The following is a 5,280-nucleotide window of genomic DNA, read 5'->3' as shown; positions in this document are numbered from 1 at the left end:
AATGAACTTTTAAGTCTAAAATTAAAAAAAACAACAAAAAAAGCAATCGACAATGTTAAAACGGCTTTTTATATGGCAAAGTTTATTACAACAGAGACGATAAACATTTTGTTTCAACTACATACTAAGGTTACGCCTGAAAATATTTTTATTTGGATCAGTTGATTTGTCAACAACAATGTTTTAAGTTTGTCCAAATTTTCATAGACGAGACTGGATTTCACCCCCTTGGGAGTTATTAAGATTTGTATATTACAACAGAGATGGAGATCATTTTAGAGAGAGGAATATGGGAGTCTTGAGAGTTACAGGGCCTACGACCTGTCACTGGTTGGTAAAGTGGCCACTCATATTTATTTAATATTTAAAGTATTTTACAAAGTATTCTATGTTAATTACATTCCCAGGATTAACCAAAACTTCATTCGGGACTTAATTGGTTTTTAATTTATTTTAAAAAGCACTTATTGCGAACATTCCTTAATAACTTAAATATATCAAAACAATATTTTAGTCAAAAAACTTTTCTTACACATATAAAAAAACGCTTTCAAGAATGGAGGAAACGGTAAATCTAGAAGTAAGGTAGTTTAGATCGTTAACATCACATGCCACGTGGACGATGCAACATAGTGGGCAATTCCTGATGATTAGAACATATCTATCTGAGGTAGTAAAACAAAAAGTGTAAATATTGAAAAATATTTAGGATTTTATCTCGTGCCACAGCGCCCTAACTCCGAAGTAACATTGTGTAACATGAATCATTTTACCTATGTTTGAACAGCCATGTTTATTGAATTTTTAATCATCTGAAGTGGTTAAATAAGGCTGAAAATACACATTTGGTTGAATTCGCCAAAACATTATTTTGTGAATCAAAACAATAATCATTTAACTACACGGAGGTTTTTTTAACAGGACCTTCCAAGTAAATCAATCATTTAAAACCAGGCTGTAAAACGCGATGCGGAGGCCATTTTTAACCAATCCTTTAAAGAGGTTTCAATCCACAAAGAGAGGGATGTCGTTACCGCGAGGTATAAAATTTTCGGTAGTTGAGGGGGTTCCCTCATTAACATACAGATAGCTACGGGATTATTCCTGAACCACAGCAGCCAGTTGAGAAAAAATAAGGGAGAGAAATCAAGATTAATGGAAGCACGGATGAATTTGTCTGGAAAAATAAAGTAAACACCGAAAAAAAATAAGTAAAATAAAAAACCCGTTTGTACATGTAAATTCAGGAATTTAAGAATATTTCACTATACTTTATTTTTATTTTATACACCACGAAAGGAGCTCTTACAATACAGAATTATGGACAAAATATTAAGTTCTAACATAAATTATGTTCAATTAAAAAAAATAAGTCAATAAGTAAATTAAAAGCCTTGAGAACGGAATGTCAAATAGACGAAAATAATTTTTTTTCGACACCTCCTTCTGTACGCGTTCAATTTGAAAATAAAACTGCCAAAGATATTTACGATATTTGTACAGTGTCCGGTGGAGTTGTGAAGTATTCACTTATTTATTGTAAAAAATAAAAAAAAAATACATTATTGACCAATTCATTGTGCCTTTTTTTGTTGTGCTCTCTTGTTCCCTTCATTTTGAAAAATAATTTATACAATTTATGTTAACACTAAATACATAATAAAGCTAACAAACAAAATAGGTTGTAGTTATGCCACTTTGACGTTTTTCAAGTTTTTCATGAGTAAAATCACTTTTTTACCGATTGTAAAGAGATCATTTAATCACCTTTCATATTTTATTTATGTTATGGTGGATGTTTGTTACCTACTAAACGTCGGGTTATGTCGACTGCCTGGTAGGTTCCACATAAATTGCTAAATATTTATCCGCGTTGATATCATTCCGTAAAAATCGTCTCGTGAGAACGTTTTTTATTTCCCGCTCATTTTGGATAAATCTTCAGACTAACATGGTTTGTGTTATGCACAGATAGAGTAAAAGATTGTACTTGCAGTTTTATTTTCTTTTATTAATACAAAAGATACAATATATAAACTTAATACTAAACTTTATATAAGAGAGAATGGAAATACTTAAAAACAACTCAAGGAATCTAATTTTTAAAACGTAAAATAAAGCAGTTAATTAAGGATGAAATCGTAACAATGAAAATTAAATCAAGTTTTTGTCTAAAGAACGTGTGTCGCCGAACACAACCAAAACGCTTCTCGTCCTGTCCGTCGCTCGGACCTGGCGCGCGACGTCGCGTGTGACGTCTATAGTGTTGTCACAATGTCAAAAAAAAAAAAAACAATTACGTATACATAATTAAAGTTATCGAAAATAAAAAAGCAACAAGAGAAGATGTTGTCACAGGTCAATAATCCTTTTTCTTATCTTACTCATATAGTATCCATGCGGCTCGACAGTGGAATCATCTCCCATCCACCATCAAAGATGTAACTACAGTATCTATGTTTAAATCACGCCTGAAAAACACCTCATTTCTCTTTCTTAATCTCTCTTTCTTTCTTGTTTCCCTTTTTCCCTTTAATTTATACACAAATGCATTTATTTCTATTTTGTTATATCTTTAGCTTTTATATTTTTATTTTCAATTGAATATGTTTGAAATCTTGAATTATATAAATAAAACTTTTATTTTATTGGTTGGTTGGTTGAAATTGCCATTTGGCAATAAGCCCGTTACTATACAATTGAACGTAGTTATGCAGAAAGCAGCCAGTACACAATTTTGAAAATATTAAATATTTATGTTATCGGGTGCAGTAAGGTTAATTCTATGTTCTGCTAAAAACAACCAGACCACTTTCACACAAAAAAATGCATTTAATTACCTTCTGAAAATGGTGTCGACTACAAAAATGGCATTTTTCTATTTGCAGAAAACACTCACAGCACTAGAAATATCTTACGGTTCTTTTAAAATCATTAAAACTGGTCAAGTACATAATTAGATTCTTGTTTGTCATATAAAAAAAACAATGTTTTAATTTTTTATACTCAAAAACATTCTAACTGTTGTGTAGATTTGTATATTCACTCTTTTTACAAAAGTGCTATTATCTCACTTTTACTTTTCTATGGCTGGCGGTTTTCTGTATAACTACGTTCAATTAACATTATGTACAAAAAGTTAAATAAATATAATAACATAAATGACTGTGACGTTGGATTTATTTCATTTCATGTCAGTATCGACCCTTTATAGATATTACTTAGTGATTTAATTACACCCAAAGTCTACTATCTATGCATCTAACTTGTAAGATTATTATGGCCTTGCGGCGATCTATTAAATAAAAAAAGATCCGCGAATTTTCTTCTGACCTTTACACTTTTTAGGTCGCAGAAAAAACGGTCTACAGCTCGCGAATTCGTTGCTTCGAAACTTGAGTATTTCACGGCGCATTTATAACGTAATGAGCGTCCAGACAGACAATTCTTCTTGCACGATAATCAGAACTCCGTTGCTACGTGATAATAAGTGATTCGTTCGTTAAACGCGCGACACAGAACGCTAACTAAGGAATGTGAACTTTGTACAATGAAATTCTCGCCTGTCACAAGACAATTCGCCCGGAGCTTTCAACTCGGTTATAAGCTTAAACTGTACCCTGTCTGCGTAATCTATAAGTGTGAAAGCCCTACAAAATATGAAATGAATTATAAACGTATACGCTATGGGTTTCAAATTCTATAATAATGTTACACAAATATAAAAGATTATTCAAGAAAAAAAATTAAGTGCTTTGCATGAAAGTTGTGGTCGAGGAAATAAAGTAAAGGTGAGAAATGGGGATTCTTACAATGTAATTGACAAATTCGAAATTCACCCACGAAACGTTTTAAAGTGTATATATGAGTACATTGATTATGATAAACTTTTAATTTTAAAGTGCACAATTTTTTTAAAAAGTTTTAATATTATTTCTGTACTTAAAGGTAATGGTCTGATATATATAATATTGTTTCATATTATGTGTTTAAGTCCTATCCACACCCAGTGGCGTGAGTTCCATATAGGCACATAAGCAGTGCCTATATGGAACTCACTAGAATTTCATTAAAACAATATTAAAAAAATTATACAAAATATGCGAGTAACTATTTGTAAAATTTGAAAGATGCGCCAGATAACATTTAGATTAGTACTGTGTCGTACTGATCGGCGTACCGCCATTGACTAGAGTCGGCTAAGGCACAAACCACAAATGCTTATTTTGTTCATATTGCAGCTGCTGTTTACATGAACAAAACGTGTATGTGTGAGTTTTTTTTTCAGTTGAAATTACGTGTGTACTTTGAAGGCAGTGTTTTTCATGAACAGCGAATACGTTATTGATATCTAGCGTTCTTTTCAATAACTATTTTATAAAAGACGGTCAAAGATCAAATGTAAAATACCTTACCTCATGCGCCTCAAACTTTTGTATGACCGTGAATATGTTTCACGTTTATTTGGTTAATAAAAAAATTGAATAGAATTCTGTGAAACTTGTGATAGTGACGGAAATATGAGTTATAATAACGCGTTTTCTCGGTAATCCTTTTTGGAAAAAAAACTTATGTGACGAGTCAAGAAAACTGTTTCGTAAGATTTATTTCTTATATTATATAAGACGTACTTTTTTCTACAGCCTACCCCAGTAAAAAACTTTGTGCACGTGACTGCTGCACCCATTAGTGCATAGAGAACTGCATTGGTACTTAAATTGCAATGACCCTCGTCAATGTAATTCTTGAAGGTTAATTTCATCCATCATATCAAGTTTTTATTTATTCGATTCATTTAAAATGACTGAAATCGAACCCTTAAGCAAGGTAGGCAAAAGCTGTTACTTGTAAACCTTGAGGTAGACTTATTTCCAATCGATTTTCTCTTTCAGGGTTTTTATCCGAGATTAGCCACCGAGTCGAAAACACTCATCCAGGGTGCTTGTTTTGGTTTTGTTTCACACGAAGAACTGAATTTTTCTCTCCAACTGTTAATTGTTTAAACAGACCAAAAAAGTCTAAACATAATAATCAAACATTTTAATTATGATATATGCTCAAATGAGAGGGTATGTTTGTGAAAATTAGGGTGAGTTAGCGTATGTGTGCATAATCCAAGCAAATAGAATTGTTATAACTGTAAATAAACAATCAAAGATTATGTATCGCAGCCAGATATTATTGGTCGTAATTTACTTAGAAATATTTTTTATTATTTGTTTTTAACAATAATTTTTTGATACCATTTTTTTAATACTTATAAGTGTATGAAAATATGTT

Source organism: Micrasema longulum, unplaced genomic scaffold, assembly GCF_059751315.1.
Source record: "Micrasema longulum isolate JH-2025_06_02 unplaced genomic scaffold, ASM5975131v1 h1tg002394l, whole genome shotgun sequence".
NCBI lineage: Eukaryota > Metazoa > Arthropoda > Insecta > Trichoptera > Brachycentridae > Micrasema > Micrasema longulum.
The sequence above is the reverse complement of the archived record's forward strand: the minus strand, read 5'-3'. Positions refer to the sequence as shown.